Source organism: Sus scrofa, chromosome 5, assembly GCF_000003025.6.
Source record: "Sus scrofa isolate TJ Tabasco breed Duroc chromosome 5, Sscrofa11.1, whole genome shotgun sequence".
Taxonomy (NCBI): Eukaryota; Metazoa; Chordata; class Mammalia; order Artiodactyla; family Suidae; genus Sus; species Sus scrofa.
The window spans coordinates 48,153,165-48,177,764 of record NC_010447.5 but is presented as its reverse complement, the minus strand read 5'-3'; the positions used below and the strand labels follow the sequence as shown (position 1 = coordinate 48,177,764).

Here is a 24,600-nt window from a genome sequence, read left to right as displayed (position 1 = left end):
AGGAAATACTTGAATGAATCAATAATAATAGCGAATGTTTATTGGGCATACTCTATGTGCCAGACATTGTGCTAAACTCTTATCATTTAATCTTTACAATTACTTGCTTTACAAAAGAGGAAATTGAAGCTCAGGGAAGTTAAATAACTTGCCCAGTAACTTAGGCATTCTAGTAAGATTCAGTTCTGGCTGAGGCTTGCTTTTTCCCTGGCTGCTATTAATCTATTAACTTTAATATTAACATTAATGTTAATGGATGAATAATGGCCCCAGACTAATATTAACAATATTGTTAATATTAAAGTTGAGGCCCTATTGGGTGTAGGGTTTTTCTTTATTTTTAATGCGTAGTACCTAGGAAGTAGGTGAATTTTACAGAACTCCAGTGTCCCTGTCCAATTTTGAGTACCATCTGACTTTTGGCTGGAGGCAGCATCAAGACCAGACACTTTACTGATTTTGGTCAAGCCTAGAAGGCAGGTGTCTCAGTAGACAAAAATGATTAGACCTCATGGACCAGCGGAGGACATGGCCTTCACTTGGAGAGTGAAGCATGTATCCATGGCAACAGAGGGAAGGTGGGTGTGTTGGCATGGATGCAGGTGGTGGGGAGTGGTGGTGGTGGGAGTTTGCAGAATTTCTCTTCTGGTGGCTTCTACCTTATCAGAGAGTTAATATAGAGGAGGGTGTTTTTTAAAAATCAGTGAAATAAGGATTGATGTTTATTTCCTTAGTGATAATCTTCCTTAGTCCAAAATACTTTATCAGACTTAAAAAAAAACTATCATAAGGGGAAGATAGACAGGAAGAACATCAACTGCAATGCTAAGTGATAAATCGGTAAATAACATTAGTCTCAGTGGAGAAAGTGTGAGGCCAGAGAAGGGGTGATTTACTCTTCCTGAGTGATTCAAAGGAAGTTTTACAGAGTAGGTGAAATCTGAAGTAGCACTGGAAGGATGTAGTGGTAGTGGAAAGACACTGTTCCAAGTACTTCATATTCATAATGGTCCTATAAGAGGTAGGTAATATTCTTGCCCTCGTTTCGGAGCCGAAGGATTGATGTACATGCCCTCACAGCACTGTGTGCAGCAGCGGCACAAACTTGCCTGGGCTTACTCCAGAGCCTGCTCACTTTCCCAACCTTTATAGACGAATACCATTATGATTTAAGAACTGCCTTTTCAATCCCCTGTTTATCTCTCTGTGGTTGTTTATGTTTCAGCTGACTGTAGGATTTTACTTGAGATGGACATTTTGATTGATTTCAATCCAGCCTGCCAATTAGTGTTACCCAGGGAGCTCTTAGAAAATTCCAAGTCCCGGTCTATACCTTTGGGAATTCTGGTTTAATTGGGCTTGATTGGGGCTCAGGCACTAGCGTTTTGTAGAATCATTCCCCAGGTGATTATAATATGCAGCTGGGACTGAGAATCACTGACTTAAATGAAAGAAAAGAGTTCTGGGGGTAGAGAATTTGATACTTGCAGTACCACTGCTTTATGTTGAGAATTTTTTCCCTTAAAATAGAAATGCTCTAAGAGGTTGGAGCAACATGTTAAGTCTCCAGAAAGATCTCAGTGGGAGTGAGTTTATCAACTCTCCTTTCTCCTTGTGATGAGATCTTTAGAAGGGGCTGGAAACAGAATCAGAGAAGCCAAAGCTTACTAGAAAATCAAGGATTTGCTGTTCTTAGTAAAAATCCTTTGACATCAATTTGAATATTTGTTTAAAGTACTATGCTAGGTGTTATACCCACAGCACCTAGCATAGTACTTAAAATCGAGTAGCCATCTATTACACATCTGCTGAATGAATGAAGGTCACCACCCATCTTCATCAGTGTGAAATGATTTGTCCCAGAAGAGGAAACAGGTTTGGTGATTGATTTTTTTTGTTTCTGCCACACCATTGTTAGAACATTCTATAATTTGCTCTAATTTGTTCATCCATTTCCATATTCAGTGACATTTAGGTTGTTCCCAATTTTTTTGGTATTAAAAACAATATAAAAAACATCTTTGTATGTTTGCCTGTGCATTTACACAGGAGTCTCTCTAGATTGTATCCAGAGAAGTAGAATTGCTGGGTTGGTGGTATGTCAACCTTCTACATGTTGTAAACTAGCTTTCCAACTTTATAAGCCAAATAATATTCAAAATGCAATAATATAAAGAAGATCAGTTTGACTTAAAGTATAAAAACTCTAAGTGACAAAATATACAGTAAATAAGCGACAACATACTATAGCTCTTTTCACTTCTTCCGAGTGCAAGTAAAGTATATAATAAACAAAGTTCTAAGTTCCCCTTTTGCAATCAGCTCATAAAATGGCTAAGAGAGACTAGTACCCCCACCCCACCCACCTTGAGTCTGTCCGTGCCTGAGAAGTGGTTTAGGAGAATATTCACATCTCCAGATGGTCCTTTGGGGCAGCTTGGCTGATGGTAGTCAGGCTGACATCCAGGAAAGAATGATCTAAGACTGCAGGTGCTCATTCTGCCATTTTCCAAAGCAAACTCCCAGCCCTGGGTGGGTGGGGCAGAACGCAGGGCTGCCTGGAGCCCCTACCTGGCACTCCTGCCTTTCCCTCCTGCTTGACCCCCAGGGACATACTACTTTTAGCAAACTGGACCGTCAAGCATTCCTAGGCATAACTAAAGCAAGAGAATTCTCACCAAGGCGGACCACAGGTGGCTTTGCAAATCCTCCACCTTTTCGAAGCACTCACTATAAGATTTTTGTTCTAACATGTAAATTCTGGCTATAATCAAATAACTTAGAGCAGAAGTGTCTGATCCTTCTGAGGGCATCCTTTGGACTCTATCTCCAAAAGCTTTAGCTTTTAAATATTTCAGAGATGTGAAATACATACATGGATGACCATGTGTACTTTATAATGTAGACTCTAGTTCTAACTGAAATTCAGGTGGACCATGCTAAGAAAAAGGGGAAAAAAAAGTTTAGCTATTGCCATAGTTTACTTCCAGTTATGACAGAGCTGCTTTTCCAGAGGCAATTATATGTTCCCATATATGACTGTATTTTAGATGGAATAACAACACCTATGACAAGTTTTCATGGAGTGTTTTAAAAGGACATTTCAGAAAAAAAGAAAAAAAAAAAAACAACCCAAATAGGCCTTTTTATGTTAATAGGAATTTCAACATCATTTCAGTCAAATTCCATTTAATTCTATGTTCTCTATTTCAATTTTTACAGTTAGCAAAATAAATGTAATGATTTTGTTGTTTTTTCTCTGAAGCATAGTAAAATTGTAAAAATGTACCTTTTCAATGTAAATGCTTCTTTCTCTTCAACAAGGTAGGAGTAAATTTACTACCTTTTTTTCTGCCAAAGTAAAACAAAAACAGCTGCTACTGCTATGTGACCCTTCTATCTGAATGTGTTCCAGCGAAATAATAGATGCTCAGAGAGTAAGTCATTCAGCTTGACTTTTCTCTCTGTGCCTTTTTTCTGAATTGACTTCTCTTCTTGTGTTGAACACAAAAGTCTAAGCTCAGGATCCAGGTCACCTTGGTCCTCTCCCAGAGCCTCATGTGGATTGTATTCATCTCCAACGCCATGACTGTTTGCTTTCGCATCTTTTTTTGCCCTAATAATGGTCAATATTTATTTAATCCAAATACTTTATGTGCACCTTGTCATATAATTGTTCCCAGTGCTATGTAATAGATTTGTCACCCCAACCTGACAAATGAAGAGAAATTGAAGCATCAGAGGCTTAAGTAACTTGTTCAAGATAGTTGGGCAAGAAGCAGGGAGAAGACTCAAAGCTAGATGACCTGACCTCAGAGTGGGGGCTCCTGACCACTGTCCCGGGCTGCCTCGTCTGTACTGAGCATCCTTGTTCATTGCTACACCCCACCTCTGCAAGAGCAGGTGGCTTCATTTCTTCTGGTTTGCTCACTAAAATATTCCAAGGGCCTTGAATAATGCCTGACATACAGTGAACACACATAAATATTTCCTGAATGAATAAAACTCTTTGCTAATTTTTCTTTCACTTATTCATTCATTTGTTCAGTAAACAAATGTTGATTGATCCCATAAAACCAGGCTTTATTCTACAAACTCAAGATACAGTAATGAACAAAGTCCCTCCCCTCAAGAAGATTATATTCTTGAGGGAGAAAACAGACTAATACATACTTAATGTCAGGTAATAAATTTCTGTGAAGAAAAAAGGAGGGTAAAGGGGCTAGAATATAATAGAGGAAGGCTATTTTGGTCAGGGTAGCCGTGGAAGTTTTGTCTAAGAGGGAGACATTTGGACAGACACCTGAAGGAGGGAAGGAAATAAGTCATTTATTTATTGCAGGGGAGAAAAAGCAGGTGCAAAGATCATGAGATCAGAGTGTGTTAGGCATGTTCCAGGACCACTAGGGGGCCAGTGTGGATGGTTCTAGTGAAAAAGGAGGAGGGTAGTAAGAGAGATGGTCAGAGAAGTGGGGAAAAAGAAAGCATTGGCCCTTATAGGCCATGGAAAGAACTTTACACTGAGTGAGACAGGAAACAAAAAGACAGTTTTGAACAGAGAACTGATGTGACTTACTTTCTTAGTAAAAGGATCTCCCTGTGGGGAGAACTATAAGAGGGCACACATGGAAGCAACAAGACCAGTCATGGGCTATTACAATAGTCCTGGCTAGAGGCAATGGTAGGTTAGATCAAAGTAGTAGAAATGTGAGTGATGAGAACGACTTAAAATCTAAATATCTTTCAAAGGTGGTATGATTTGCTGATGGAGTGAACATGGGATGTGAAAGAAAGAGAGGAAAAGCCCTATGATTTTAGACATCTGAAGGGGGGCATTTACAAAGTTGAGATGCCTCTGGGAAGAGTAGGCTTGGAATTCGAAGAAAATCAAGAGCTTAGGTTCTGAACCTGTTTCTCACCATCTTGGACTGTCTTGTATGGGGAGAATATTCAATAATGATTATATAAGACAGCAACTCTGGGACCCGAAAATCTAAACACCCTTGGGGTATACCAAACAGGTAACCTAACTACATGACCTGGCCAAGTATAAAACAACAAAGCAGTGGTGAGGCCAGTGAACTAGAGAATTCATGCATGCTCTACAGGAGCATAAAAAAAAAATTTAAAAAAAAATGTTGTGCTGGCCAGTGTTGCCCTTGACCTTGAGTTTGTGAGCCCTGAAAAATGATTTAGCTTCATTGGCTTTGGTCCACATCATTCTTAGTTAATACTTACACGTACCTTCTGCTAAACTGGGCATGTAGCTGAATTTTGTAGGATGGAAACTGCACATCTTTCTATTTTCCATATGACCAAGAAATCTACTGAAGCTTAATAAATCTGAAGGCTTCCCTATTTTAAAGCACAGCACAGTCGGGGATGGTCATCTAGTAAGGTTTATATTAAATGCATACACTTTGCTTTAAAAAGTCAGGAAATATATGATCCATCTAACAGGTTTCCCTGGACATGCTGAATGTACACTTTGAGAAGGATTTGTCTCGAGTATTTGGAAAATCTATCAAAGTGAAATACCTCATTCTCTAATAATGTTGGGTTTCTGCTCTGATCCTGTATTCTGGCTTGTGTGCCACACACATGGCCACATAATGTGGTGAACAGACACTAAGAACACACCCTCAGACATGCTTTCCTTTTTCAGCAACTGCCTCAGACCTTCTCATATCACTGGCCCCCTTTCTCTCTTCCAATTCCATTCCAGTGTCCAGCCAGCATCTGTTCCAACTCCCACGGCCTGCCCTTTGCCGCCTGCCCTCATAGTTGGACCAGATGACAGAATTTACCTTCCCTGCACCTGACCTTTGGTGTTCCCTGGGACATGGCTCATGTGTGCATGTCAGGTACCCATCTGTTCTCATTGGGCTCAACCTAGCTTTAGCCCAAACTTGGCTTATACTTGGAATGGACCCCCCCAGAATTCGCCATGACTGTTCTTATATTCAGCATGTACTGAAAACAACTTTCACTTATGAAAAGGACACAACCAACACAATGTCAATAAGGATGCACTTTGAGTTGTTCCTGAGTTAGTTATCTTTCCTTATAGAAGTGTTTAACTCACAGAATCATAAATCTTAAGCCTGAATTATCCTTAAAGTTTGCCATCGGTCTTAGCCTGAATTCTATCTGCAAAGCTACCAAACTCTTCCAGTTTTCCCTGGTCTCCCTCATTTTCAGAAATATCCATTTACAAAATGAGAAAACTAGGAAGAGGTACTCAGTCCACAGCTGCGACATAAACCAAAGCTAAAGAGTTAATGTAAGGATTAAATCAGTGTCTTGGCTTATTTAAAGTAGAAAAAAGAGCTGCCCAGCCACAGCTAGAGATCCTGACAGTGTGGAGTCAATAGTCCAGACTCATCCACTAAGTTTTACCAGTTTTTAATATGTTAATTTTTATCCAAGGTAAAGGAGGATTGAGTTACTATTATTTGCATTAATCAGATGTGTGTTTGTTGTCTTAAAATTAATTACATTTAACCATGTGACCTGGGTTCCAAAACACACACACACCACAAACTCATAAAACACATTATCTATAACTTCTGTTAAATGGCAAGCATCCCAGTATCCTTACACTGCCCGTATGATCGAAACTTTCTATTTTCAGTTTTTATGGAAAACCTGAGTTTTATAGACCAAAAGTAAATACATAATAGCATTACAATAGCTGCAACACATCTGAAAGTCTTGGGGGCACACATATAAACACACACACACACACACACATACACACATACACACACACACCAGAGCATAGTGTTAACGGACACATCTCTGCAGCTGGGTCCTTTTCATCCACACGAACTCCTCATTTTTTCATAGCCAACTGAGCATAATATTAGCATGATGAGCTCTGTTTGAATAATAACGTGTCTGATTTCACAGCAACTCTCAACCAACAGCTTTCAGAACTGCCTGGCTCTAATTTTCAACTTGTGTTTTTCAGGCCCCTGAACCATAATGTCTTTCCTCAGTAAAGCAAAGTAGTAAAAGAATCAGACTTGAGTAATAATAAAGAACAAAATGAGCTCTGGAGGTCAGGAGATGGATCTGTTCCCCATTTATATCCTTACTATTAGAACCACCATTTAAGGCTTCTGTTTCTCTATTGACACTATTAGGGAAGTCACTGAACAATTTCTGTGAAATGGACATCATTGTCCGGTCTGCAGTCTCTGAGGGATTCTAGAACCATCTCTGTCTCTTCCAGCTCAGGTCTTTTTAGCTCCTGCTTATTCTCTATAAACTTGCTCTTTTCAGACCCCTTTGCTTACTCCTTACCTTCCTCTCTTCATCTGAACAGTGAACTTCCTTTGTCCAGAAAGTCTTTTTTTGTGTGTGTTTTTTTAGGGCCAAACCTGAGGCATATGGAAATTCCCAGGCTAGGTGTTGAATCAGAGCTTCCAGTATACACCACAACCAGAGCAACGCAGGATCATAGCTACGTCTGCAACCTATACCGCAGCTCACATCAACACCAGATCCTTAACCCACTGATCATGGCCAGGTATTGAACCTGTGCCCTCAGATACTAGTTGGGTTTGTTACCACTGAGCTGCCACGGGAACTCCCAGAAAGGCTCTTTTGCCCTGCCTGGGCCTTGATTTCACCACCACCAAGACAGCCAGTGACAGCCAGCCTCAGAGAGCCTGAGGGCCTGGGGTGGTGACTCTGCCTCCCTCTAGTGGTTGCCTCCAGCAGCCTGGGCTGTGCACAGAACTTGTTCCCTGAAGTTACAGTCTTCAGAAGTCTGTGAATTTAAAGCTAATAACAGTCTTCTTCACAAATTGATCATTTCCCTTACCGTTTTCTATAAATGCCATCCCCTTTACTGAATGTGAAAGAGGTAGAATTATACTTATTTTTCTTTCCTCTTCAAAGTATACAAACACTTTTGGGTCCCTCTAAACTGCCTAAGGAAAAATGTGCAGAAAAATGACTATTCAGCTAGACTTTTAAGTCTCTAAACAAGAAACATCAAATCTTTTTTTAAAATATTAAATATCCTGCTGTGTAGCACTGGGAACTATGTCTAGTCACTTATGATGGAGCACGATACTGTGCGAAAAAAGAATGTGTACCTGTATATGCAACTGGGTCACCATGCTCTTCAGTAGAAAAAAAAATCGTATTGGGGAAATAACTATTAAAAAATAATAAGAAGAAATTAAATAAAGGGGGGTTTGGGGATACAGTCCCTAGATCTGGGTGTTGGTTACACAAGTGTGTTAAATTTTTAAAATTAATAGACCTGATTATTAATGATATCTAAATTTTTGGTACACATATTCCAATGATTTTCTTAAAAACTTTATACAGTTTTTAAAGGTTACTTTCCATTTACAATTATTACAAAATATTGGCTATATTTCCAATTGAGGAGGCTCATACATCCTTGAGCCTATCTTAAACCCAATAGTTTGTAACCAACTCTCCACTTAATGGTAAGTACTAGCTTGTTCTTTATATCTGTGAGTCTGCTTCTTTTTTTGTTAGATTCTCTAGTTTGTTCTATTTTTTTCAGTTCCACACATAAGTGACATCAAAGAGTATTTGTCTTTCTCTGTCTGATTTATTTCACTTAGCATAATGCCCTCCAAGTCTATCCATATTACTGCAAATAGCACAATTTCATTCTTTTTAATGGCTAAGTAGTATTCCATCATATGTATATACCACATTTTCATTATCCTTCATCTGTTGATGGACATTTAAACTGTTTCCATATCTTTGCAATTGTAAATAATGCTGCTATGAACACTGGGGTGACTTCAACAAAATTTTTTTAAGTTAAGTGAATGGACCATGATTTTTAAAATGCAGCCATAGCAACATTTCCCCTTATGCAAACAATAAGAAAAACTTCATTTCCAGAGGATTAAGAATCATTACAAAATTCATGTTATGTGAATATGTATTAAGTACAATTTGATTAATATACCTAGTAATTTTCTAGGCTGAATTTCCCAACAGTACTTACTGTAATCTAAGAGGTTTGTCCTTTCCCACTAAAAATCAATGCACTTACTATTTAAAAGATAGGAAATACAATACAATAGAGATTGGAAAACTTATTCTATAATTTTTTTAACATGTGTTGCACTCTGTCACTATTTCTCCATGTTTATTTCCAGGCTGAAGAGTTCTATAAAGCTGATAGAATTTTCAACAGAATAATAATAGTAAAAAAAAAAAAAAAAAAAGCTCCCACCCAATCTGAAACCTCAAAAGCATTCTCAATGTGCTTGAACTTCTCTTGAGAATACTTCAAACAATGGCTTTTCTTGATTAAAGAGATTTGTTTTATGACTTTTAAAGGAAGTCCTTAAATTCAGTCACCTTGAGAAAATATTTGATGTACTTTTGCACTCGATTTATAGAATAGTAGTAAATCTGTAAGTCCAGTAAAGAATACTCTACAATAAAAAAGGATCTATTCTATAGAACCCAAATTCTGTGCCCAGAAAAGCCCCCATGCTATCTTTTTTCCTTTCTCTGAACTGATACTACAAAGAGAATTTTATATGCTAACCAGAGAGTCAGATCAGATCTATGTGGCAATGTCAACTTACCCTTTCAAGGGCCAGATTCTTTCCCTGTAACTGCTGCTTAAAACTGACAATAGTTTATTGTTCAACTTCTCATTGAGTGATGAAGATGTGCCTGAGAAAGGCATCTCTGGAAGGAAGGAGGGAGGTGTGTTCTCTTTTTTCCCCTTCCTTCTTATTCTTCTTTTTTTTATGTGAAATTGCTTTAAGTGAAGACATTTTGTTAAAAGGAACAGTTCCAACTCCCATAATGACTTTTCCCTCAAAATACTCTGTGTAATCATTAATCAGTACTTTTCACGGGTCATTTTATGTTACGGAGAAATGTTAACATGCTCTGAACATCCTTCAGGATCTGGGGAGAAAAACAATCCTAGAAAAAAAAAAAAAAGCACTGGAGAGAATCACCCTTTATAAACTTAAATTAGTGAAAATAGTTTTTGGAAAGAGACCCTCTCATTTCATACACAAGTTCATTCAATTAAAATTTCCAGATTCCTTCTGAAATTGTGGATAATTTCTCTCATTTGGAATCACCAAAGGACACATTCTTCATAAATTATCTAAATATGTATATGTTTATTCCACAGTGCATATGGTAATAGCTGTGTTTTATTGCATATATTCATGAAGATGAATTAAATTAACTTGGGGAAAACATCTTGCTTTCAGCCAATTCTTATCTTTAAAAGGCAAGAGTTGTTATAAAGGGTAAAATTTGAATACAATGATTGAATTGCATATATTATTTTTAAGTTGTATTCGGATAACTAGTTTTGATTAAAAACTAATTTTGTGTTTTCATAACTTACCAATTTAAAATGTGTATCTATGGATTAGAATCCACAAATAATTTTTTTTAACTTTTGTTTAATCATTCAAACTTTATATTCTAAAATAGGTGTCTGGAGACCCGGTTCTAGCTCTGTCATATACTCGTTATAAGAACTTCACTATGATTATAAACAATCCAAGCCATAGCTTCTTCATTCACAAAGGCTAAAGCTCCTTCCAAACACTAAAACTGTACAATTCTGAAAGATTGCCCTTCTTCCCACCGCCTCCTTCCCCAAGATGGTTATGTACTAATCACCATAACCTGGGGAATTTTACTTTATATGTCAAGGGGGAAATTACAGATGTGATCAAGGTGAAAAATCTTGAAAAGGACAGGTTATGCTAGATTATACAGGTAGACCTGGTATAACCATAAAGATCCTTTTAAAAGGGATACAGTAGGATTCGCAGACAGAGAGAAGGCTTTGTGACAATGAAAACAAAGATTTGAGTTATGTGGCCCTAAGCTAAAGAATGCCAGCAGCCTCTAGAAGCTGGACGAGGCAAGAAATAGGTTTTCCTCTTGAGCCTTGAGAAGGAACCAGCCCTGCCCACACCTTGGCTTTAGCCCAGTGAAACTGATTTCAGACATCTGGCCTCCAGAACTGTTGAATATATTTGCATTGCTTTGAGCCACTAAGTTAGTGGTAATTTGTCACAGCAGCTGTAGGCAATTCATGCTCTATACCAGGGAGAGGCACTTCTCATTGGTGGTATGAGGAACTCCACGAACACTCTCCCCAGTGAAAAAATCATACCTAATGAAAATTACACAAACAACCACCATTTAAGTCCTTTAGAAATTGTCCTAAGGGTATACAGAAAATTGAGAAATAGTTATCTAAGAAAATTTACTAATTCTTATGAAGAAGAGCAAGCCTTTAGCATTTGAGCTATAACTTGTTCCCCAACGCACAGTTCAATGTAATGGAAGCTCTACTCTGGGTGGGTGTGGCCAAGGATCTTTCTTTAGTCCAGTCTAGGCAGGGAAAATTAAGAAAGCATATAAAATAAAAGGCATTCTTATGGAAAGAAAGAAGTAAAAGTATCTATATTTGCAAATGATATTTATATTTGCAAATGATATCTTTATTTGCCTGCACATAGAAAATACTAAGGAATCCCCAAAAAAACCTCTCAGAACTAATAAATGAGTTTGGCGAAGTGGCAGGGTACACAATCAATATGTGTAAATAGACTGTATTTCTATCCATTAGTAATTAATGATTGTAATTCTATCCATTGGTAATAAACAATCCAAAATCAAAATTAAGAAAATAATTCCATGTACAATAGTCTGAAAAAGAATAAAATACTCAGGAATAAATTAGCAAAATTTTCTTTCCTCTGAAAAGAAAAAAATGTTGTTGAAAGAAATAAAAGATCTAAATAAATAGAAGACACCTTATTTTTGTGGATTGGAAGATTAAATATTGTAAAAATGACAATACTTCCCAAATCGATCTACAAATTCAATACAATCTTACCAAAATTCCAACTACCCTTCTTCTTTCTTTCTTTTTTTTTTTGGAGAAATTGGAAAGTTGATCCTTAAAAATATATGGAAATACAACCTATATTTATACAAACAATATATAAAGAACACTTGCAGCTCAACAATGAAAAGACAAATAATCCAGTTTTATAATGGGCAAAGGATTTGAACAGATATCTCTCCAAAGACAATATACAAATAGCCATTAAGCACATGAAAACATGTTCAACATCATTAGTTATTTAGAGAAATAAAAATCAAAACCAGAGTGAGATACCATTTCACACACTAGGATGCCTTTATAAAAAGACAATAATAAATGTTGGTTAGTATGTGGACAAATGGTAAGTCACATACATTTCTTATGGGAATGTAAAATGGTATTGCTGCTTTGGAAAACAGGCAGTTTCTGAAAATGTTAAACATAGAGTTACCTTATGGTTCATCAGCCACTCCACTCCTATCTCTACCCAAGAGATATAAAAACATACGTCCACACAAAAACTTGTACATAAATATTTGGAGGATCATTGTTCCTAATAACCAAAAAGTGGAAACAATCCAAATGCTCATCAACTGATGAATAATAAACAAAATGTAGTACAACCGTACAATGAAATATCATTCAGCAGTACAAAGAAAAGACTGACACATGCTAAAATATGGATGAACCTTGAAAACATTATGCTAAGTTAAAGAAGCCAGTCACAAAAGACCACAAATGAAAAGCTTCCTTTACATGAAATATCCACAATATGCCAATCTATAGTATCAGAGAATAGGTTAGTGGTTGATTCAAGATAGGGGGCAAAGGAGGGGGATGAGGAGTGACTGCTAATGAATATTTGGTTTCTTTTGGGAAGAATGAAAATGTTCTAAATGATATTGTGAGACTGTACAGCTCTGTGAATATACTGTGACTCACTGATTAAACTTAATAAAGTTGTTAATAATTTTAGTAGTTATCCAAGATATCAAATTTGTAACAAAATATCAGTCTACTGAAGGAAGATGTCTTTAATTTGAAGTGTACTTTAGTTTTCTATTCATTTACTCATACTGCAAACATTTATGGGACTCCAAGAAGTGCTCAGTACTAGCAATAGTTAAACAAAAAAGTAGTTTCTGGGAGTTCCCGTTGTGATGCAGTGGAAACGAATCTGACTAGTAACCATGAGAATGTGGATTCAACCCCTGGCTTTGCTCAGTGGGTCAGGGATCTGGTGTTGCTGTGAGCTGGGGTGTAAGTTGCAGATGTGGCTTAGATCCCACATTGCTGTGGCTGTGGTGTAGGCCAGCAGCTGTAGCTCTGATTCGACCCCTGGCCTGGGAACTTCTGTATGCCAAGGGTGTAGCCCTAAAAAAGCAAAAAAAAAAAAAAAAAAAAGTAATTTCTGCACTTATATATTATGGCATATATTATGCACTCAACAAACAAGTTTTGAATGGATGAATAGATGACCATAGAATTGGTCTGCTGAGAGTGTTCTGTTTGCATTTATTTTTATAAAATCCTATTAAGGTTATCAAAAATTGAATTTTACCATTACTAGGTAACATTTACTTCCTAATTTTCTTTCCTTACAAGTTAAGTGTTATAAACTAACAGCTTGGCTGCAAAAACAAACAGCAATGACAAAATTATTGGCTGATATAGTAAGTTAGGTGCAATGAAAATGTTCTGGTGCTTATTGTCAGGGAAAAAAAAAATGGGTTCAAATATTATCTATGGCACTTACTACCAATGTGACCTAAGATAAATTATTTAAGTCTTAGTTACCTCATCAATTAAAGGGCAATAATAATAATATATCCCCAGAGTTCCCCTGTGGCGTAGTGGTTTAAGGATCCAGCTTTGTCATTGTAGCAGCATGGGTTGCTCCTGTGATGTGGGTTTGATCCCTGGCTGGGAACTTCCACATGCCATGGGCATAGCCAAATATATATCCCACCTACTCAGTAAGATTATTAATATAGGCATGCCTTGAGGTATTGCAGGTTTGATTCCAGACCACTACAATGAAGTGAATGTCACAATAAAGTGAGTTACAGTTTTTCTTTTTTTTGGTTTCCCAGTGCATATGAAAGTTGTATTTATACTAACTGTATATATGAGTGTACAATAAACTAGAAAAAAAGTGTACACACCTTAATTTAAAATGTAATTTATTGCTAAAAAATGCTAACCATCTTCTGAGCCTTTGATGAGTTGTAAACCTTTTGCTGGTGGAGGGGATCTTGCCAGGATGTTGAAGGTTGCTGACTGATCAGAGTGGTGGTTGATGAAGGCTGGGTGTCTGTGGAAATTTCTTCAAGTAAGACAACAATGAAGTTCACTTCATCAACTGATTCCTCCATTCACAAATGATTTTTCTGTAGTATGCAATGCTGTTTGATAGCATTTTCCCCATAGTAGAACTTCTTTCAAAATTGGAGTCGGTCTTCTCAAACCCTACCGCTGCTTTAGCAACTAAGTTTATGTACTATTCTAAATGCTCTGTTGTCATTTCAACATTCCTTTGTACATCTTCACCAGGAGGAAACTCCATCTCAAGAAACCACTTTCTTTACTCATCCATTAAGAAGCAACTCCTCATCCATTCAAGTTTTATCATGAGATTACAGCAACTGAGTCACATCTTCAGGCTCCACTTCTAATTCTAGTCCTTTTGCTGTTTCCACCACATAAGCACTTACTTCCTCCACTGAAGTCTTAAACCCCTCAAAATCACCCATGAAGGTCAGAATCAACTTCTTCCAAATTCCTTTTAATGCTAGTATTTTGACCTCTTCTTATGAATCACAAATATTCTTAATGGCATGGAGAATGGTGAATCTTTTACAGAAGGTTTTCAGTTTACTTTGCCCAGAGCCATCAGAAGAATCATGAAATCTATTTCCTAAATCATAAGACTTGAAAGCCAAAATTACTTGATCTGTGGGCCACAGAGTGGACATTGTGTTAGCAGGCAGGGAAACAATATGAATCTTATTGTACATGCCCATCAGAGATCTTGGGTGACCAGTTGCATTGTCAATGATTAGTAATATTTTGAAAGGTATCTTTTTTTTTTCTTTTGAGCAATAATTCTCAATACTGGACTTAAAATGTTCAGTAAACCATTTTATCAACAGATGTATTGCCATCCAGGTTTGTTGTTCTACAGGCAGAGTAGAAGTAGCATAATTCTGAAGGTCCCTAGGATTTTCAGAATAGTAAGTGAATATTGGTTTCAACTTAAAGTTGTCAGCTGCATTAATCCGTAACAAGAGGGTCCTTTGAAGTTTTGAAGCCAGGCATTGGCTTCTCTTCTCTACCTATCAAAACCCTAAATGGTATCTTCTTTCAGCAGAAAGCTGTTTCATCTTTACTGGCAAACTGCTATTTGTGTAGCCAACTTCATTAATTATTTTAGCCAGATCTTCTGGATAACTTGCTGCTTCACCTTATAGTTTTATGTTATGGAGGCAGCTTCTTTCCTTAAACTTCACATATCAATCTCTGCTAGCTTAAAACTTTCCGTCTGCAGCTTCCTCACCTCTTTCAGCCTTCAGAGAATAGAAGAGTTTCGACCTTGCTCTGGATTAGGTTTTGACTTAAGGGATTGTTGCGGCTGACGTGATCTCTTTCTTTTTTTTTTTTTTTTTTTTTTTGTCTTTTTGCCTTTTCTAGGGCCGCTCCCGCAGCATATGGAGCTTCCCAGGCTAGGGGTCAAATCAGAGCTGTAGCTGCCAGCCTACGCCAGCGCCACAGCAACACGGGATCCGAGCCACGTCTGCAACCTACACCACAGCTCACGGCAACGCCAGATCCTTAACCCACTGAGCAAGGCCAGGGATCGAACCCACAACCTCATGGTTCCTAGTCAGATTCGTTAACCACTGTGCCACGACTGGAACTCCATGGCTTGATCTTCTATTCAAATCATTATTCTATTCAAATCATGATATCCATGATATGGATATCATCAATGAGACTGTTTTGCTTTCTTATCATTTGTGTGTTCACTGAAGTAGCACTTTTTTTTTTCTTTTTTTTAGTGGCTAATAACAACACAAATTTATTCTCTACAGCTGTGGAGACAGATGTGTAAAATCTTTTTTTTTTTTGGTTTTTTTTTAATTACTCAGTGAAATTATTACATTTATAGTTGTACAGTGATCATCACAATCCAATTGAAAAACTTATGGTTTCCAAAGGAGACAGTTCAGGGAGTGGGGGGATGCGCTGGGGTTTTGGGATGGAAATCCTATGAAGCAGCACTTTTAATTTCCTTCAAGAACGTCTCCTTTGCATTCACAGCTTGGCTACCTGTTCACCGCAAAAAGCCTAGCAATCAGTCACAGCTTTCAACAAGCCTTCCTCACTAAGCTTAATCATTTCTTTCTCTCTCTCTTTCTTTCATTGGTTCGTTCGTTCATTCATCTTTTTAGGGCTACACCTGCAGAATATGGAAGTTCCCAGGCTAGGGGTTGAACTGGAACTGTAGCTCCTGGCCTATGCCACAGTGACAGCAATGCGGGATCCAAGCCATCTCTGTGACCTACACCATAGCTCACAGCAATGCTGGATCCTTAACCCACTGTATGGGGCCAGGGATAGAACCTGTGTGCAGTTCTACCAGTCAGGTTGATTACCGCTGAACCTCAACAGGAACCCTCATTTCTTTTTTCTTTTCATTTAAAGTGAGAGACCTGCAACTCTTCCTTTCACTTGAACACTTAGAGGTCATTAATTGTCCTAATTTCAGTATTGTTGTGTGTTAGGGAATAAGGAGACCTGAGGAGGACAGAGAGACAGGGAACGGCCAAGCAGAGGAGTAATCAGAACACACACATTTATCTATTAAGTTTGCCATCTTATATGGGTGCATTTTATGGTGCTGCCAAACAATTACAGTAGTAACATCAAAAATCACTGATCACAGATTACCATAACAAATATAATTATAATGAAAAGTTTCCACAGAAAAAAAATCATGGACTTGGAAAATAGACTTGTGGTTCCCCGGGGGGAGGAGGAGGGAGTGTGAGGGATTGGGAGCTTGGGGTTAACGGATGCAAAATATTGCTCTTGGAATGGATTTACAATGAGATCCTGCTGTGTAGCACTAAGAACTATGTCTAGATACTTACAACAGAGCACAACAATGGGAGAAAAAATTATGTATACATGTATGTGTAACTGGGTCCCCATGCTGTACAATGGGGGGAAAAAAGTGTGTTGGGGGAAATAAAAATAAATTTTAAAAAGTTTGAAATATTGTGAGAATTACTAAAGTGTGACACAGGGACACAAAGGAAGCAAATGTTATTGAAAAAATGGCACCAATAGACTTGCTTGAGGTTGGGGTGTCACAAAGTTTCAATTTGCAAAAAAAACACAATATCTGCAAAGGTCAATAAAGTGAAAGGCAATAATACAAGTTATGTCTGTACTGTATATTTAGAAAGCAGCATAATGTTCAAAATATAGAGGTTATCTTTATTAACTTTAAAGGAATTTGCCTTAATTCAGCAAGTAATATAATAACTGTTTGTATTATTACTTTTCCACAATAGTTAGTATTTAAACTGCATATTTGCTGTATCACATGAAGCTTTGAAATAAACAATAAGAGAAACTTTATGGAACTCTCGAATTTCACAGAAAATAATTGGAGACATATAATTTAGAAAGTAAACAATTGCTGAGAAACCTGGTCCCCTGAGATTTCTCTGCTTTCCCATTTTAATCTTCTTTACTCTTGAAAAATGAATATATAATTATTATTTGTATTGTTACATATAACTATAATAGGATTGTCCATTTATTCAAAAGTAGCTTGGAATTATTTATATTTAAAAAGTTGTGCATTTGCAATCAGGAATTCTAAAGTTCGTTTCTGCAATCCCAGAGCTTTTTTGCTCACTGCACAATCTCTTTAATCCAATCACCAAGCTTCTTCCGAAATTTCAAAAAATAAAATCATCACTTTACTATGTTTTACACTTGAAAATAATATCATACTGTAGGTCAACTATACTTTAACAAAAATTTCCAATGTTAACAAAATTAATTTTATAACTTAGATATCATTTTAAAAATAACATATGTCAGGGAGCTCCCATCATGGCTCAGTAGTTAACGAACCCAACTAATATCCATGAGGAAGGGGGTTTGATCCCTGGCCTTGCTCAGTGGGTTAAGAATCCAGCGTTGCCGTGAGCTGTGGTGTAGGCCAGCAACTACAGCTCCGATTTGACCCCTAGCCTGGGAACCTCCATATACCACAGGTGCAGACCAAAAAGGCAAATATATACATATGTTAAAGAATCTAGTGCAATTTTTGTTTTGTTTGGGGCTTGATTGAGATCAGGAAGCTTGTTATTCACAGTACCTCCATGTTATAGCCTGAAAATTTGTGTCCTCAAATTCTTACACTTAAGCCCTTATCCCTACCTACTGTGATGGTATTTGGAGGTGGGGCCTTTGGGAGGTAATTAGGTCACGGAGCCACCATGATGGAATTAGTGTCCTTGAAGGGGATGAGAAGACCAAGGCTCTCCCATTCCACCATGTGAGGAAACAGGTGGAAACAGGCAGAGAATCAATTGTCTATGAACTAGAAGTAGGGCCCTCACCGAGAACACTATCATGCTGTCACCATGATCTTGCATTTTCCAGCTTCCAAAACCATGAGAAATAAGTGTTTGTTGTTTAAGGCTATGGAATTCTGTTATCACAGTCTGGAATAGACTAAGACCCCCTCATCTCTCTTCTGCTATCTCTGCTGCAGGTGCCAGAGAATACTCTATTTGTCAAATATATCTTCTTTTTCTTCAAAAAACACATAACAAACCTACTTTTTGATCTCTTTTCCTCTCCTCACTTCAGAAGAGAAAAACACTGAGAAACAGTTTATTAAGAATTTCTTCTTTGAGACAGAGCTACCCTAGCTGATGCTTAGCAGATTAATTTCATTCTGGTGCCATATCTGGATTAATTTCAATCTGAGCTCAATTATAGCAATTGAAATAATATATACTGCCTGCAAACCAGACCTCTCCAGACTGTATTTTCAATATTATAGGTCAGAACATATCCAATGATTAAGCAAATACAATATGCCAAGCACTGTTCTAGGGATTGGGAATATCATATAAGATCATCCTTAAAGAAAGATTAATATTCCCTCAAGAATAAGCTTCTAATAGATCTTATATTCTAATGGATAAGATGGAAAATGAACAAACAAGAATATAGACACATAAAAATAGAAATTTTAGATTGTGATAATAGTTAAACAGTACATGAGTCATAACAGAATGAGTAAAGGAAGACTTTCTAAAGTAGATGACATCTAAGTTAAGTCATGCATGGCAAGAAGACATACAAAGAACTAGAGGAACTAGAGAGGGCAAAGGGACCAGAGAGACCAGAAAGGGCAAAGACTCTAAAACCTTGGTTCACTGGGAAAGTAGGAGCATGTGAGGAAGCAAGGGAAAGAAGGCATGAAATGAAGAAGATAAGCAAGGGCCTGATTGTATAGGGTCTTACAGGCAATAGAACATAGGATAAATAGGGAAGACATAGGGTCTAATTTACATATATTTTTAATCACAAGGAAAAATGTCCCTGGAGGCTCTGCAGCAGATTCTCCTTTCAATTCACTGGCCAGAATTATATCACATGAACTTTTAAAAAATGAAGTATAGTTGATTCACAATATTGTATTAGTTTCAGCAAATTGCTGTACACTTGAAACTAACACAATATATAAAGCAGCATAAATATATATGTAAAATTCATATATATTTATATATATATGCTATATATATAGTTCAGGTTCTTTTCTATTACAGTTTATTACAAGACATTGAATATTGTTTCTCATGCTATACAGTAAATTCTTTTTGTTTATCAATATTATACATGGCAGTGTGTATTTATTAATCCTATATTCCTATATATCCATTCCCCTTTCCCCTTGGTAACTATAAGTTTATTTTCTATATAAGTCTGTTTCTATTTTATAAATAAGTTCAATGGTATTATTTTTCATATTCCACATATAAGTGATACTATTTAATATTTGCATTTCTCTGTCTGACTTTTTCACTAAGTATAATAATCTCTAGGTCTATCTATGTGCTGGCAAATGGCAATATTTCATTATTTTTTATGGCTGAGTAGTATTCCATTGTATGTATGTACCACATCCTCTTTATCCATTCATCTGTTGATGGACACTTAGGTTGTTTGGGCTATTGTAAATAGTGCTGCTGTGAACACTGGGGTGCATGTACCCTTTCAAATTAGAGTTTTCATTTTTGTAGATATATATCTCAGAGTGGGATTTCTGGATAATGTGGTAGCTCTAATTTTAGCTTTTTAAGGAAACTCCACACTGTTTTCCATAGTGGTTTCACCAATCTATATTCCCACATACAGCGTAGGAGGGCTCCCTTTTCTCCACACCCTCACCAGCATTTATTTATTTTGATAGACTTTTTGATGATGGCCATTCTGACAGATGGGTTAAGGATCCTTTCAAAAAGAGGGAATACAGAGAGAATATGGACACATAGACTGAGAGGTGTGTAGATTTAATAAGGCGCAGGCACTCCTGTAACATGGCTTATATTTTTTTCAATTAAGCATGAGTCTAAGTCATCAGCTAAGGATGAGGAGGGAGAGAGTGTGGGAGGTGGGAGGTGAGAGGAAATATTAGTTATTCAAAGACTCCAAAGGGAACTTTATTAGGGAAAGGTAGTAGGGCCCTTAGGCAGCAATGTGGGCATATTTGAGGCTTAGGATCACAAATTTAAAGTGCAACCTTCAGAGAGTTGTGATATTATCTCCAGTAGGTACAGGATCAAGGAAACGACTAGTAGACTCATGTAGGACTGAGGTCTAACCAGGCAAGAACAGGAAGAGTGAGGCCTCTACTTGAATTATGCATGTTTTTAAGAAGATTACTTTAATGATGAGTTGCTAATTGTAAGCTGGGTAAAAAGAGAAGCCAAGAGAGTGTGGAAGATTGTGAAAAAGTGGTGGCATCAATGGACTGAAGGCTTCAATAAGATTCAGGAATAATTGCAACATAGGCTATAGAGTAAGAGAGCTGATGAACTAGGAGGTAAAGACCATCAGAACAAGTTCCCACTTTAAAGAGTCAGATTGCTTGTACATTATTACTTTGCATTTACTGCAGCTTTTTAAAAAGATCAAAGTACTGCTGAGCCCAACTTGCTAGTAAAATGTACAATTACGTGTGGCTAAGAAGCAACCCCATGAGTAGTGAGTTGGTCACATGCTAATTCAGCAATGAAACGGTAAAATGGACCACATAACACTCAATCTGAACAATAGGGCAACAGGAAAAAAAGCTTGAGACTGAATTCAGAGCAACCTGGTTCAGGCCCCAACTGTGATATGTAGAGGCTATGTATCTTGGGGGCATGTTTCTTAACCACTCTGAATCCTGGATTATCCTTTTAAACTAGAGTACAGGGAGTTCCCATTATGGTGCAGTGGAAATGAATCCAACTAGCATCCATGAGGATTCGGGTTTGATCTCTGGCCTGGCTCAGTGGGTTAAGGATCTGCCCTTGCTGTGAGGTGTTGCATAGGTCACAGACACAGCTTGGATCCCAGGTTGATGTGGCTGTGGTGTAGGCCTACAGCTGTAGCTCTGCTTTGACCTCCAGCCTGGGAACTTCCATATGCAACTGGTGCAGCCCTAAAAAAGCACAGACAAGTAAATAAGTAAACTGGAGTATGGTTCTCCCTCCCCAGGGGTTGTTACGCACATGAAGAAGGATAATAGATGTGAAGTGCCTGGAAATAATAGGTTCTCAGTATTAACTACTGGAAAATAAGGAGCCATGTTCCTACTGCTGCATGGCACTTTGGGGTCCATTTAGGAAGCTTGTGCTCTGAATGTAGGTACTGAAGGCATGTGTCAACCAGAAGGGCAGGGAAGGAATTCTTCCTATAGGGTTATTATGGGTGAGGGTAGAACCCGGCTTGGTTACTGCATTATATATAATAATTTTGATGATCACAAGGGAGGTCTAATTTTTGGCTAGCGACACTTAGAGATCAGAAACCAGTAAATCCCCATAGTATCAAGTTGCAAATATTTTCAAATATAATGTTCTGGGGGGCCTTAGAAAATCCATATAAAGTAGGTAGGATTTACTGTGGCTCAGAAAGTTTAAGTACAATCCAGCTTTTCTCTAGAAACTGCTTTCAGAGTGTTTCCATTTTAGTCAGAATCTATCCTAGTCTTTACCTCCCTCTCAGCTCTCTCTGATCTCTCACAGCTGTCTCTGGTTGTTCTTATTTGTCATTTGCCTCTTATTTGTCATTTGATTGTTCTATATTCCCTGATTCTTCTTGGTTTATAGCATCTAATATCTCTTTTAAATGGTCTGCTGCTTTCCTGCTGATTGACTGCCAGCACCCAACTTGACCTTGGGTCTCTTTTTTATTTTTAACTTGCAATTTGCTCAGCGGCCCTCAGAGGGGCAGCTGAGTTAGGACTGCTGATGTCTGCCACCCATGTGTGTTAGCCCAAAGCCCTGGTGTTTCAATACTCCCTGGCTTTGATTATTATAGTAGGAAAAAGTAAACTCAAAATACGCACAAAAGGGAGCTCCCATCGTGGCTCAGTAGAAACAAATATGACTAGCATTCATGAAGATGCAGGTTCGATCTCTGGCCTCTCTCAGTGGGTTAAGGATGCAGCATTGCCATGGGCTGTAGTGTAGGTCTCAGATATGGCTTGGATCCCGCATTGTTGTGGTTCTGGTGTAGGCCAGCAGCTACAGTCCCAATTGGACCCCAAGCATGGGAACCTTCATACACCACAGGTGCAGCCCTAAAAAGACAAAAAGACCCCCCCAAAAATCACTAAATATTTTTCTTACAGAATTTTTATAAAATTCAACACAATCTCTTTTCGGAAGTAGTTAAAAGTTTAAAATATGCATGGTTAAATCTGTAATAGAGGAATTATGTCTGTCTTCATCACACTTTTATCTCTAGTATATTCCCTCATGGCCAGCACTCCCAGTTGAATAAATGGATAAGTCAATCAGTTTTATCATCTACTGAGTTCCCAGTATTATACACTCCAAAAGCCTTTATTATTATTTTAAATGATTTTATTTCATTTAAAGTCTTAAAATTGGGCCAACTGTCTCCAGTTGACCAAAATGGTTTCTCTGACTCAGAGTTTGGGTAAAAGCAGTCAATTACAGAGCAACTGTTTTAAAATTGGGAAAAGTAGAGCTTTGGGGACAAATCTGAGGATGTTTTCACCCTTTCTTTTTTTGCACTTATTCTGCATTACATTATTATTATTATTACCAGAGGATTTTTAATTATTTAAGATAACTAACAAGATAGAGAAAGTAGTTTTTAAAAATATAGAGCTATTTTTCATTATAAAATTTATGGGCATATATTGGAGGAAATTTGGAGAACATGAGTAAGCCAAAAGAAACAATTACAAAAAAGCCCACTTCTGTGAGATACCTATTTATGCTTTCATATGTTTTTCCTGTTTTTATTCTATACATATGTGTTTATTTCTACAAACTTGGGATCATACTACCTATATCTTTAACATTCTTTTTCACTTCATAATAGATTGTATTTATGTTCTGCTCAAAATTAGCATTTTAGAGGTGGGATCAAGATGGCAGAACAGTATGACATGGTGCTCACCTTCTCCCACAAACACATTAAAAAAAACCTACATGTAGAACAATTCATACAGAACATCTACTGAACACTGGCAGAAGATCTTAAACCTTCAAAAAGGGCAAGAAACCCTCCACATAACTGGGAAGAATGAAAGGAAAAAAGAGAGAGAGAGAAAAGAATCAGGATGAGACCAGCACTCCTGAGAGGGAGCTGAGAAAGAGGAAAGGAACTGACACACTGAGAAGCCATCTAACTGACAGGGAGTTCAGCTGAGATGGAGGAAACTCAAAGCTTCAGAGAAAAGTGCAGCAGCTAGACTGAGGAGTGCAAAGCAGAGAGAGAGAGATGCAAAGACCCTTGGTACTACATGCTCTGGGCAACAGCCTGAGATGCTCAGGTGGGGGCTGGACACCAAGAGTTCAGTTCCAGGGGGAGGACTAGGGTTGGTGCTGTGGAAAATGCCTGAGGGAGCTAGGGAGCAATGTACCAAGGTCTGGGGAGTGTAGTCCCACAGCTAAGGGGGGTCTGGCCCTGCAGGAGAAGCAAGGCACCATTGTTGGGGAGGGCTAGAGGAGGAGGGACAGACTGCCATAGGAATATATTTCTCTGTGCACATGTGGACTCTCAGAGTGGCAAAGTGCTTCGTGCATGGGCTATGGTTGATGGCTCCTCTTGTGCCAACTATGGGTGGCAGAACCTCCTGCATGAGCTAAGCATAATGGGGCATATCTTGTGTGGTCTACAGGTGGTGGGGGGAAACCATCACAAATATCTCTGACCCCAGAGTGGGCCCGCCACCACTAAGGGTCATGAACAGGCACTCATGCAACCCTAGTCACTTCAGAGGTTGGCACAAAGGAGAGCACTGCAACTGAGCACCACCCATTTTTGCTCTCACTCCTCTGGGAATGCACACACTCTGCCACTGCTGCTGCCAAATGCTCCGGGTGCCACCAAAACCTGCCTGAGTCTCATTGCCACTTTGCAGAGCCCTG

The 24,600-nt window shown here is 38.0% G+C and overlaps 1 protein-coding gene across 18 annotated transcripts in view; it reads right to left on the bottom strand.

The window, feature by feature from the left end:
* The window catches only part of LMNTD1 (lamin tail domain containing 1), a 557,729-nt gene that overhangs the window by 222,137 nt on the left and 310,992 nt on the right, over positions 1-24,600 (bottom strand). Inside the window, exon 1 of one of the 18 annotated variants that reach the window (XM_021092178.1) lies at positions 9,600-11,975. The exons of 16 other annotated variants lie outside the window; for them this stretch is intronic. The gene's annotated coding sequence lies outside the window, so the exon portion shown is untranslated. Of the gene's footprint in view, positions 1-9,599; positions 11,976-24,600 lie in introns of those variants that run through there. One more of the 18 variants, XM_021092182.1, reaches the window with a different exon arrangement.